This window comes from Kryptolebias marmoratus, linkage group LG4 (assembly GCF_001649575.2).
Source record: "Kryptolebias marmoratus isolate JLee-2015 linkage group LG4, ASM164957v2, whole genome shotgun sequence".
NCBI classification, from domain to species: Eukaryota; Metazoa; Chordata; class Actinopteri; order Cyprinodontiformes; family Rivulidae; genus Kryptolebias; species Kryptolebias marmoratus.
The window spans coordinates 24,038,605-24,052,634 of NC_051433.1; positions in this window are offsets into that span (position 1 = coordinate 24,038,605).

Consider the following 14,030-nt stretch of genomic DNA (forward strand, 5'->3'; position numbering starts at 1 on the left):
TCCCCGTTCACATATATGCTTTCTTAGGGTACTCCCATTTCCTCCCACTGACTATAAAAATGCATATTAGGTTAATTGATTAATCTAAACTGTCCCTAAATGTGAGTGAGAGTGTAAATGGCTGTTTGTTTCAATATGTCCTTGTGATGGACTTGCAGCCTGTCCAGGGTGTCCCTTGCGTCTTGTACAGTGACTGCTGGAGATAAGCACCAGCTCACCGTGAAATAAAACAGAAAAGCTGGTAAAGAAAATGAATGGATGGACAACACAATGATTCAGTATGTGTTTGGATAAAGTTATTACTGTAGTGATGGTGTTTTTAAAAAAATTGTTTTTTTTGAGTGTGTATGTGAGGGGAAGGGGCAACTGTTTTTCACAGCAGTGACTGCATCAGATTTAAATTAGATCGAAACTTAATGCTGTTCTAGACATAACTTTAAAAAATAAAACTTTATAAAATTCATTCAAACAAAGTTTACAATCTTTACAGTTGTCTGGTCTATACAGCGTGTGCTTTACTTTTTTCTAATGTGCCAGACATTTTAAACTGTTTTTAGATATTTTTTTGGTTTAACTAAACACTTTTAAATGTTTATAACTGTATGTATGTTAGTTAATGTGCAGACTGCCAAGGCAGGTACCCACAAAGGTATGGGTGCATAGTGACCAAAGGCAGGTACAACAAATATTAACCCACCATGCACCTAACAGTTTAGTGCCAGTTATGACATGGTTACCACTTCACACTCATGCGCTGAAACAGTTACCAGGTTTTCACCCATCCAGTTGCCATATGCATGTTTCCCTACATCCACATGACCTTGCACTTACAGTATGTGTGCAGAGGTTTCCAGCTTCTCATTGAGGCACACATAATTGCAGTAAGTAAAGCAGCTGACTTTTATTCGGTACTATGTGCCAGACACAGACTTTCAACAGGTGTATTGAAGTGGATGCTGTTTTTATGAAATACAGAGAAAGCACAACCAAGACCTGCTTGTGTTTGTAGGCAAACATGACAACTAGTTTTGGATGTTTTGGAACAAACTTTATTTAACATTTCTTCTGTTTTGAAATCCTAGATTATTCAGAAAATATCCAGGGTTACAACCCAAAATCCCCAGACGTCACCATGCAAATGATTATAAGAACAACAAAATGTATCTTCATTTCAAAGATAGACTCCAGTAGATAAAAGCGTCGGTGTTACAGTGGCTTCCAAAGTGGGTACAAAGTAGTGACAAGATGGGCACAAAATGGTCTAAAGTGGGTACAAAGCAACTGTTGGCAGACAGCTTCATTTTGTAGTATGGAAGTACAAGTTGAGCAAAGCTGCCAAATTAGGAAGTGGTCAAAGTATGACTTAACCTGGAGCCTCTTTTCTGCACTGGCTCATTAGGAGTTAACAGACAGACTCTACTCTACTGTTTTATTTCAAACAACCAAAGCATCTCACTTGGCTCATTGGCTCATCTGACAACTAAGACAAATACTTATTTGTTTTTTTTCATGTTTGCTAAATATGTAAAAAAAAAAAAAAAAAGAGAGAGAAATAACTGGTACCCAATTATTTTTGCATGTTTCTTTTTCCCAGCCAGCATTGCATTGTGGCCTTCACTAAAAGGGTATACTGAGACAGGTATAAAGGAAATGAGTGTTTAAAAATAAAACTATACTTATTTAACAAAAATTATTATTGTGCAAATTATGTTACAATACTCTCAACACTAAAGGAGCATGACAAATCCCTATGGATGAATTGTAAGGGAAATAATGAAAAAGTACAAAAGTCGAATTTCTGTAGGTGGAAAAAAATCTTGTTAACCTCACCATAAGGCTGTATTTCCTCTGCTGCAATTGCTAATGACACTGAGCTCCTGATAAAACAGACACCCAGAGCATTTCTGTCCTCCTCAAGGTGTGCATTTCACAACTCTCTGAATGACTGAGTTCATGATTAACTTCATAATTTTTTTTTTTTCTTTATCTTCAAAACCTCTGCTCACAACAATGCTTCCCACTGAGGCAATAACAATCTCTCTAAGAAGTTTCTCTCTGCATGATTCAAAATCACAAACCCAGCATGACTCAGAGAGGATCCCATCCTTGTGTGTTTTTTTTTTTTTCTTCAACAAAAACGAATGAAACGAGTTGCTTGGAAATAGAAAAAGGTGCTCAATTAAAGGAATTGTTATTGTGAAATAGTGCTGGATCTCATCGAGGTTTTCCTCCTGTAACTATCCTATTTCAGCTTAAATGATCTATAAGAACAGTTAGGACAGGTAGAGATGTTTATGTGTGAGGGAGGGTGTGTTCGTTAACAGACGGGGAGAGATGGGGCGATACAATTTATTCTTTAAGTGAGGTAAGGGCCATATTGCCCACCATTAACAGAGCAGAACGTTGGCACGGCCAGATAATTAAGTAATCCATGAAAGCATGAGCAATATAGGACAATCACTAACATCCAGTGCTCCTTTGCCTCATCAAGCCACTGCCCCCCCTCCACCCACCCCACCCGTATCCACCCCTCAACATCATTTTAGATTAGACTGGGAAATATTATTGCATTGTGATTTGAAACTGCTGCTGTGGTGGAAAATGTTCTGCTCGCAGCTCCAAACTAATGATTCCACTGAGATGAACTCATTTTAAAGACGCGTGTCGCCTGTCACACTTTTCAGATTGGATGCTTTTTCGAAAGTTTAGGATAATATTTGGTTGAGCTTGTGAGATTTTTCTTTCATTTATTGTTTTGTTTGCATGCTTCAGAAGGAGGTGAATTACACAGATCTGTCTGTATTTCAAAGAATTTGGGGGTCCTTAATGAAGGTTTTCAGTATTTAGTGTTTTCACAAACCATTCTACTTATCTCTGAATTGATAATTCTAAGACACAAAATGTTAAGTTTTGACAATTTGTTTTTTATGCATTTCATACGACTGTTAATGTTGTGTTAATTACATCATTAAAGCCCTTTTATGGAAAAGTGTTGGAAATTAGCATTTTTGTAATAAACTATGATCTTACATTGAAGAGGGTTTTTTATTTCCTGTGTCATTTATGTATTTGTATCTGCAGCCATCAAATATAAAGAAAAATCCTTTTATCACAGAAAATATCTAAACAATTAGTAAACAATAATAAATTTACTGCCAGTCTCTTTTTTGTTGTTTTGCTGGTCAAATAAAGTGAGTTTAAATAAATTAAACAAATACACACAATGGAAAACTTGTGGTTATAGTTAGCTCTATATCACTGATTATTTTGGTTTACTTGCACGCATTTTGATTACCAGTCACTGAACTTATCATTCAAATCAATCATCACAACTGATCACGATTTGTGCTGTTAATGAGGCTAAATGACAATCTGTTGGGAAGTTAGTACAATGTGCATGATGCATGTTGATTATATCGTGTCAAACCAGCAAATAGATATTAGAAGTGAATGTTTTTGAGTGAAACTTAACCTGCAGGTTGATAAAAGTCCTGCTCTGCAATGTTTCCAGTCATTAATATTTTTCTTTCATCAAATTAATTACTACAAGCTTCTCTATACCTTTTGAAATCTACCATAAGGACTTGGTGCCTAACTTAATAAAAAAAACTTAAAATATATGTTTCTCCTTATCCACTTTAAGTAAAAAAGTATTAAATTCAGATATTTACCTTTATACCTTCAGTTCATTTCCTTGCACTACTGTCACACTGTTTTGTATTTTGCCACTTATGTTGGTATTTTTTTGAAATTCTTCCTTCACAGAACAAAAAATAAAGAAAAGAAGTGTGTTATTTAAAGTGGAGTCTTGTGACATATATGTTGTGTCAAATTTATAATGCATTCGCATTAAGTATATTGCTTATGTGTTGCTTGAAGTGTGGGAAATTCCCAGCAGACTGCTGTGTAAACATTGCATATGCTAACTTGTTGTGGCAAAACTATCTTGTTGTTTTAGCTGGTGTGATGTTTTGTTCCCACATGTGACATTGCTGCAGCATATCTGTGGCATTCAGAGGTGGGTTTACTGGGGAGGTTCACACTGCAATTATTGTTATTTGTTCCGTACAAATCGTGCTGGCAAATCGGTCCAATTTTAGGTTTGAATATTTGCACTTTCTTGTGTTAAAATGTGTCTGATCAAAGTTTTCGTCCCTGCACAATCTAAAAATGACTGTCTGTGCACAGCAGACACAAAAGTGACAGACAGAAAGAGAAAATTGTTTTCTCACAGTAAGCTCCAGGTCTTAAAGGATGATGAACAGAGATACTTCTTGAATTTGCATGAACAACAGCTCACTATATCAGGGAAGACACATTCAGGATAACATTTCTAAATCAATGAGTCACATTTTGGGTTTCGCTGATCATCACTGTGTCCTCTTTTTTTTTCACTTTCTAAGTAAAAAAGGGTCTCTAATTTTTAATAAAGGGTAAAAAGGGTAAAACTGTTTGCTTGTTCAAAGACTTTCTCTTACTTCACTGTTTGTCTCATCTGGCTGTTTGGTTGTTTCACTTGTAGACAAATGGACAGCTCAAGATGCATTTCATCATGTTGGTTCAGTTGCTGCTAAAATATTTATCCAGATCACAATTTACAACAATGTACAATTTACAGCAGCCGTCCATATCATCCATCTTCCTGCTTGTCCAAATGCATTTCCTTTGTTTCCTAAAAGAAATAGAATCATGGGAGGTTTGAGACGAGAGACTTCAATATTTTTTTCCTCGCCTCCTAACAAATGGCAACATTTTAATTTTTGCTTTCATCCCTCAAGACTGAAAATACAATTTCATGATCACCTCGCTGCTAGAGCCTTGTTTAATAATTTCCAATTATGCAGTCAGGCACCTAGTCCACTGCGTGAGCCTCGACATGCAGCCTGAACAGCAGCCGGCCCGCTGCTCTGTGTGTGTTCAGTCACCTTGGTATCATCGCTGAGCATGTTCCCCCATCTTAGCAGGTTACAACGCCAGGACCAGTGCTGTTGTATTAATAATACAGACCAAGAGGGAGTTTACTCTGTCTCTGCAGCTGCAGCCTTTTTTCTCTCATTTGTTACGCAGTTTACCCAAACATGGAACATGGAGCGTTTCAGGCTCTACATGTGGTGCTCAGGGACAACATGCACTTATTGTGGAAGAAAAATGCATTACCTACAAGAAAAGGGTTTGTTTTTTGCTTATTTTGACTGTTAGTTTACTTATTTTGATTCACAAGAGTACACTTGTGGCTTTACTGGGTGTTTCATCAACACAAAAACAGTAACAACACTATATTTGCTGCACAGAGCGACAGAGCAAGTCAGTATTTGACAATAAGAGGCAAAGTTTGTACAAAGATTTGGTTTTCTTTAATTGTTTTCCTACTGGAACACAACATACCTCTCACCATGTAATGTATCACAGGATAAAAGGTTGACGCTTATCACTTGACCAAAAATGCTTATGAAGTGGAAGAACGGGTGTTAGTCTGCTAATTTCCATGCCGATTTCCGGTTAAGCTTTTTTTTATACCATGGTTTTCCATTCAGGTAATTAGTGTTAAGGGCAAAATAGGTTTAGCCATTGGAAGATATTGATTTTAGGCTTGAAAACTGCAAATGGCTAAGGGTTACACATTTTAATATTTATGGGTTAGGGTTCCTGTCTGGCTGCATGTTGATGCAGTTGATTAGGACTGTTGCCTCACAGCAAGAAGGTCCTGGGTTCAACTCCTGTTGGGGCCAGGTGCTTTGGTTTCCTCATCCATGTTGGCTGTCTTGTTTGTTTACATGTGGGCCTGTGGTAGACTGGCAACCTGTCCAGCATGTACCTCGCCTATTGCCCAATGACCACTAAAGATAGGCACCAGCTCCCCACGACCCTGAACAGGAACAAGCAGGTAACAACAATGGATAAATAGATGGTTCATGAGATGTGCTGTAAAAACTGGCCTCCAAAAAGGAACAATATCTTTGTGAAATATTGTCACCTCAAATGTTCTAACCCTGAACTGCAACATAAACTACAATTTAAAAATGTCAAAAAATAATAAATAAATATTGGGCTCATCTGCTTTACTCCAGAAATAGTTTTAAAAGGATGATGTTTTTCTTTATATATGAAAATTCTCAAAAAATGATGAAATACCCATACTACACCAGTAGGAACCAAGAACATCCACATTGATAGCATATCAAAATACAGAGACAAAGTTTTTGGTGGCAATGCATAATATAGCCCAGTACTTATGAAGTAATATCCGAGTAAACACATGGTACTGGGGGTAACATATGGGATAATTACAAGGTAAAATACAGGGTATTTATGTAGTAAAATACAAGGTAAGTATATTACCATGTACGTTACCCCATAAGTACCCAGAATATGACCCTACAATTATGTATGTTATTCCATAAGTATCATATTCGATTAAGTATTACTACCAAACCTTCTTAATGATGATAAAGACTCTCTCAAAACAGTTATAGCCAATTAGCCAGAATTAGGATAAGATGAAACAAGTGTAGAAAAAACTGTACAAACCACACCATTGTTGTTTCTGCATGAATGGCACAAAGAGATAGTAAGCAAGTAGAAAATAGGCTGTTATATCACTGGTAAAAGCTCTATGTCTGGAGAACAGATATTGCACACATACACCAAAAAACTAGTGTTTTTTGTTTTGTTTGTTTGTTTTTGTTTTTAATCTGCAATCTGAAAAGCTTTTTTCATCTTTGTTTATATCCCCCAAACCTGTAAGGGCTGAAGGTGCAAATAGAGCAGAAAATCTAAACTTTAAAAAGTATTCCCAAGTTCTCAAATTGTCTCAAAATGTTTGTGGGGGTTCTTAGTTTCCTTGTGAGAATCACAGAGGCTCGTGATCTCGCTGTTTGAGTTTTTGAGTTTGAGTTACCACCCATTTTTTAACAGTCGGAGTCCGGTGAGATATTATCTTTATTCGCTGTACTAGGAATCCATAAGAAATACCTAACATTTTGACATAAATATAAAACATACTTTGTTTCGCTGACAACATTGTAGTTTTTTCAGTATGGTGAATTTTTTTTCTAGAAAGCAAAGGAAAAAAATAGTCCTAGCATAAATAGCATAAATAAAGGTTAATAAATAAAGGTTTTATTGTACATATAAACTTTGTGATAAATTTTTTAATAAATTAAATAATTTTTTAATTAAATCTTTAAATAATCACAATCTTATGTTGGAGACTGAAGATAAAAAACAGTGATTATAAATTAAACAAAAACAACGAACATAAAAGTGGAATCAGAAAGTAATTTTAAACACATCACTGAAGTTATTGACAAAGAAGCAAATGAACTCTTTGGTTATTCTTGCAGATGTTGAGGTTGTGTTTTGCTGTTGTGTTTGAAAGTGTTTTTCTTTGCTGTGTGTGCAGTCAGCATTTCCTTCCTGTCCTTTGTTCCTCCACTAAACATATCTCTAAGTCACGCCGAGTATCGCAACGGGACGTGCTCTCACCCTCTAGCAATGCTTTATATCAGACTGTTGCCACCACGTGTGTTGAGTAAAGCTGCAGTGAGGCATCAGCTTGTGGTTTTTGTTGTTGAGTTTCTTGGTTTTCAAGTTGGTTGGTTGGCACAGATCTGACTACATATTAGCCAAGAAACCAACCTACTTTCTGCCTTTTTGCTTTTTATGCTTTTCTAAATCAGTACCACCTTGGTCTTAATGCATGAAGATTAATGAATAAGAGTTTATGCAGGAGAGAACACATACACACACACTCACACCTGTAATATCACTGCCAGTGTTTGAATTACATTATACAGTGAAGCTATTCAGGAATGAAAACATCCCGCAGAGACAGGCTGGTTATGACAGACCAGTTCAATACTTTATTTTTCTGAGCTCTTCATTCTTTCTTTGCACGCCAGCTTTGATACCACACTCCCCCTCCATATGGAAACAAGCTCCACATTAGTGATTGCAGGTTAGTTGGGGGTCAAAAGTTTGATCAGAACCAGGTGTTGTGAACATTATGTGCACATTTCTCACGTCAGTACTTGTGGAAATCAATTCTAGCAGTGACCCACCCATGTGCACATAGAACACACATTTCTGAGCTTATTTTTTACTCGTCTGGCATAAAAAACATAAAGAGTGACATTTATTTCTGCAGAAGATTGTTTCCCCACTAAGATGAGAGCTCAGACATAAAGCAACTAGCTTCAGGGTGCTCAACTGTTATACTTTGTTTTAATTTACTTTGATGAACGTTAATTTACCAAATCGTTGTTTCCATTCAACTGAAGGATGTTTGTGTAATTCTGCTCTTCAAAAGTTTTTTTTCCCCACTAATAACCCGGTATTTGATGGCATTTGTGATTTAAAGTGCCATATCATTCATGTTTGATGAAAAGATGTGAAACAGAGCTCAGTGTGCAGGATAAAGAAAAGAGCTTGTGTGCAAAATACCTGCACAAAAGGTCAAGGGTGCACGTGTGCAGGACCGTGCAGGCCTCTTCAAAGCAGTCTTCCTCCATATGTTGGGCGCTGTAAGGGGGTCAGCTCTGCAACACAACTCTGGAGAGGGGCATTTTCTCTCAGACTATTGTCTGTCCACAGGGCCTGCGGAGAGAGCCTGCCGCTTTCAGGACATCACTGCCAGCCCCTAATATGGCAAATGAATGCATGAGCGAATACAAGGGTGAATAACTGAATGAATAACCAAAGACAATTTACATAATTGCACGTGGGATATGTATTTTCTAACGTCGGAGCAGATATTTGCATATTCACACTGTATAGAAATTATTCAGTCAATACTGAAGATCCATCATGTAAATACAACTCCTTTGAAATAACGGAAAACACGGGGATAAAAAGAACTCATACAATAATTATGTTAATGATGTTTTGTGCCCTGAGAGAAGCTCTCGTTCCAGCCTCCAGAGCAATTACTGTCAGAATAAGTGGAGTGATCCAAAAAAATCTCGTTGTGACATGTTTGCTTAGCAGGTAAATATCAGACAGAAAAAAAAAAGAAGGGGNNGTAAAATCTTTAGTGTGTCGTATCCTTTTTCTTCCTCCTTCTTGGCCTGCAGCATTGATCTTAGCTCAAACAAACCATCCATTTCAAATGTCAAGGAGTCTTTGTTTCACACGTGTGATCACAGTTTGCAAAAACTCCCCGCAAATTGTCGCCACTGTCTTGTTGCATCATTTGAAGTGCTATTTTCCCTCATGTCACCCTCCTTTGTGATCAAGATAGACGCGGGGCTCATGCATGCCGACATCTTTTGAACTGCACAAAAGCGCCACTATCACTCCACGTTTCTTTTGTTGTTGTTTGAGGCGGGATAAGAGGCCCGTTAACCTTCACATCGCTTGCTGGAGGATGAATGCCGGTGGGTTTGGTGGTGATGGTGTATGAGCTGGATCGAGGGGGGGGGTGTTGAAGTGAAGAGAGTGGCAGATGAAGAGGGAGATTGGGAGAAAGGTAGGCAGAAAAGTGTTGTATGTGTGTGTGTGTGTGTGTGTGTGTGTGTGGGGGGGGGGGGCGTGTTTCTGTTGACCCTACCCTTCACCTTTTGTCTCACTGTGTGGTGCTGCTGTGAGTGCTCAAGGAGGACGCGTGAAGAGCCGGACTCTGGCCAGCAGAATGGCACCCCTGCCTGGGTTTTCACCTGCCTGCCCCTTTCTCTCTGCTTCCCTCCATCTTGCTGGCCTGCAGCTATGAACACACATTTTCTCTGTTAGAGTGGGAGCTGGGGTAGAGGTGATGAGGTTAAAGAAGAGGCGAGGAGCATGCAGTTGTGTTTGACCAGGTCACTCAGTGTTGTTGGTTTTACTCAGCGATATAAAGGACTGAAAGATTCCTCTAACAACCAGTGCAGATTGGAGGCCGTTTTAGACTCATTTTGCTCATCATTCTCAAATTTCTTATGTTTGTTAGCCATAATTCAGCGTCTCATGAATTAGACATGTGAATAACTGCTTTGATTTACACGCTTTAACCTGTTCAAAATACTCCATGAAGGAGTTGTTCGCACAGATGTGTGTGCATATTGGGGGCTGCTAAAAGCAGGAAGCACAGAGCTCACGTCGAGATCTACAAGCTCTGTGTTCTCAATATGGGATGGGGGCAGGGGGGTGTAAATGGGATGGCCTGCACTCCAAAAATAGAGAAGATGGAGGGGAGTGGGATATTGGGGGGGTCTGATCACTGTCTACCTCATTAAGTACCACTCATTCCCTCACACACAATTATCTCATCATATGCAAAACAGCAGTGAAAAACAAAAACAGCTGCACTAACAAAACCCTCACTTTTAAAGTGAATCTGAAGAGTTTGTCGTTTGTAAAAGAAAAAAAAATTGATGTAATATTTAAAAAGGAATTTGGTGAAAAAATCTGCAAAAAACAAAACAAACAAAAAAAAACAACTGCTCTTGCATCTCTGTACTTGCGGCTTGTTTGGTAATTAAAGTAACTTGTGAACTTTATTAACTAATAGCTATGAGTTTGTGAAACAGAACCATGTGCAAATAACTTTGTAAAAAGAGTGAAATGAGAGTACTGAAAACACTCGGGCACTCGTCTAGTAAATATAAACTCATTGCCACAGCTTAACCTTTTGATACAAAGAAAATATTGAATTAAAGACAGAAAATCACACTGTCAGCATCTAGCACTCAGCACTAAGTTCTGTCCTAGACAGTATACGTATCGTATATACTCTTGCATTAAAAAAACAAAACAAAACAAAACAAAAAACAAATAAAAAACAAAAAACAATATGGTGTCATTTCAGTGAAATAAAATCACTGAATTGTACCAAATGTTATTTTACCTTTGACTCCAATTAATTAACCTTTGGAGTCAACCCAATTTAAGAACCCAATTTACCACAGTTGGCTGACCTTCAGAAACAAAAGTCAGTCAACTTTACAGATATTGAGCTAAAATTGAATGCGGTTATAGCTGAGAGTCACCCCCAACACATACCTTGAAAGTTGCACATTGGTCCGATAGAATAGAATAGAATACCTTTTATTGTCCCTAAGTGAGGCAATTCAGGTGTACCAGCAGCAAAGTGAAAGGCAAATCAAAGAATGCAGATTCATACAAAGATAAAAAATATAGAAAATGCTGCTTTGTGCGGAAAAAATTAAATATGATAAGAGACTGTACGGTGACTGCAACTTTACAGCATAAGAAAAAACACTGTGAAGTTAACAACAAAACCAAAACCTTTGAAGATATTGCAGATAGTAGAGATATTGAGCTAAAGTTTAATGTGGTATTAGTTAATATTCATCCTTAATACATCCTGCGAGTACCAACACATTTTCCAAGATCTTACAATATTGCATGAGATTGTGCATTGTATTATTTTCAAGGTTTGACCAAAATGGCTACAACTCTGTTTTTTCTCAACATAAAATAATTTTAGCTTAAAAGGTTGCAAAGCAGGAAATAGACGGGAAGTAAACAATTATACAGCCATTGGTATACTTCCTGTTATATCTAAAATGATACAAAATGTCATTCTGAACAGATGATGCAATATCTGAAAACATCAGAAAATATCTCCATGCATCCAATGCAGTTTGGATTCAGAGCAAGTCATTCTACTGAAAGTTCATGCTGGTATTTTAAAGAAACAGTTAAGGCTAGTTTGAACAAATAAGAGATAGTAGGAGCTGTGTTTTTAGACCTATGTATGGTTTATGACACTGTCAGTCATTCTGTACTCCTTTTTAGACTGAAATTTATCAAATAGTGTTATGGCTAAAATCTGAAATCAGTGGAAAGGTGTTTTCATTGGGTGCATGTGCTATAGGAGTGCCACAGGGATCAATTTTAGGGCCCAGTGTTATTCAGCTTGTACATCAATAACCTTCCACTGGTGTGTGGTAATGATACTATTTTACTGTAAACAGACGAAACAGATATATTACACACATCCTGAAGCTGCTTCTGTTTGGTTCATTCCAATGAGAAATAGTGGAAGCTTAATAAGAGGAACTGATGGGATGTTTCCTGTATTTATATAATTTTTATATAATGACAAACCAGTGTAGCTGTAGATGTAGATTGATATTTTTATAAAAGGCACTGACAAACTAAAAGCTATTTTTGAGACAACGACCCCAATTAATTATGGAACCACTTCTTAAGATTAGTGCTGATAGTAGACGTTTCTTGATGTTATTGGTCAATAGTATTGACTTTTGGTCACAAATGTCAAAAGGGCAAAAGCAGCACTGTGATCTGACAGGTTCTTCTTCTGATTTAAACTACGTAAAAAATAAAAAATAAAAATCCCAATAGTTCAGCAGACCAGAGTCAGGTTTTAATAACCCATTTTTGCTTTTGACAAAAAGACAACAGTATGTGCTTTCCTGTTGTACCTCCCCGTCCACTCAGCAAGCATGCACTGAGGTTGTTTACAGCAGTTCTGCAACAGTTAACACATTTATACTCCCTGAATGCTTCATTTATTGAACCACGTCGGTGCAATTTGTTCACTTAGCTGCATGCCTACCTATTTGTTCCTTTACATGACAGGATAGAGCTTCCTGTCAGGAACGGTTTTATTTCCTCTTAGTACGCTTCCAGCATTCAGATGTGCTGAACACACAGAGTGCACCCGGGAGGAGAGGAAGGGAAAGGAAGGAGACTAAGCAGAGAGGAGTAAACAACGCTTTGGCTCCTTAAATAAAACATTTGTTTGTGATTGAGGCTTCATGATGTGAACAGCATGACCTGTTTTACTAGGAGTCTCTAAACAGCCAGCCCGTCGCCCTCACAGAAACAGATCCCATCCCTCCGCCCAAACACTCCGGGCCTATTTATATTGCATGAGAACAAATTTTTTTGACAACTTGAGTGATAGATTCATACAAGGCCCAAATGTTTTCCTTTTCTGCAGAGCCCCTGTCTGAGTGACATAAATTGCTATTAATAAAAATTTTAACAATACATGGCAAATGAGTTTTTTCTGTTAACATGGCATGAGCGGCAGCAAATGGTGCTTGTTGGGGGGTTCCAGGGAATACAGTTGGCTATCTGAGTCAACATCAGAAAGAAGTTGGAGAGAAAATGTAGCATGTGGTGCAGAGTCCTGTGGAATAACCGGAGCACATGTTCTGTTAACAACTGAGCAAACATAGACAGACAGGACCACCGAGACAACAGTTCATTCATTTAAACTCTAGACATCATTTACATAAGTTTTAACAACTTGCTAATTATAGAGTTTGTGCCAAACTAATTTAATTTCAAAAGCAGTTTACAAAAAAACACAAATTATGTTTAATAGACATTAAAAGTATAGTTCAGATCTTTTAAAGTAGAGTTCTATGGTAAGGTTTTGAACAACTAATATCTTACCTGCTGTAGATAGCTTTTTGAATGGTCTCAGTTTGGAGAAGCTGACATTAATTGTGACAAGATAACATGGGACCAAGACAAAAATGTATTACTTTGTCTTAAAAATACTTAAACCTCAAAAGTTTTATGACACTTTATGCAAACATTATAAACCTTTACATCTTCATCAGTTCTGCATTACACAGTGATTCCAGCAAAAATATTATGATATTCCCAATGGAAGGGCCACAGGCTGCACTAGAAGTGCTACAATTAACTAAAATATATAAAATAAAATTAATATAAGTACTGGTGTAAAGTGAAATTGATGGCAATGTAAAGGTTTATAAAATAACATTACCTTGAACAGTGGTGAACTTTCTAAAATTAAAGTTGCTAAATAGCTGACCAGAGTTGCAGCAATCTACTTTGGTTTGGGCCTCACTCTGACTAGCCATTAGCTCATCAGTCCATCTCAGTTAAGCTGTTTCTCAAAATTCAGATTGTTTGAGAACCTATCTACAAGCAACATATTGATTGTTCACAATATTTTTTTAACAAAACCCCACTGTTGCTTTAACATAATTAATTCTGCAGAATTGGTTTGCCTCAAAAATTAGTTTGAAGTGTATTTTTAAAAAGAACTTCACCTTTTTTTAAGCATGAATACAGCTAACTTTTATCAT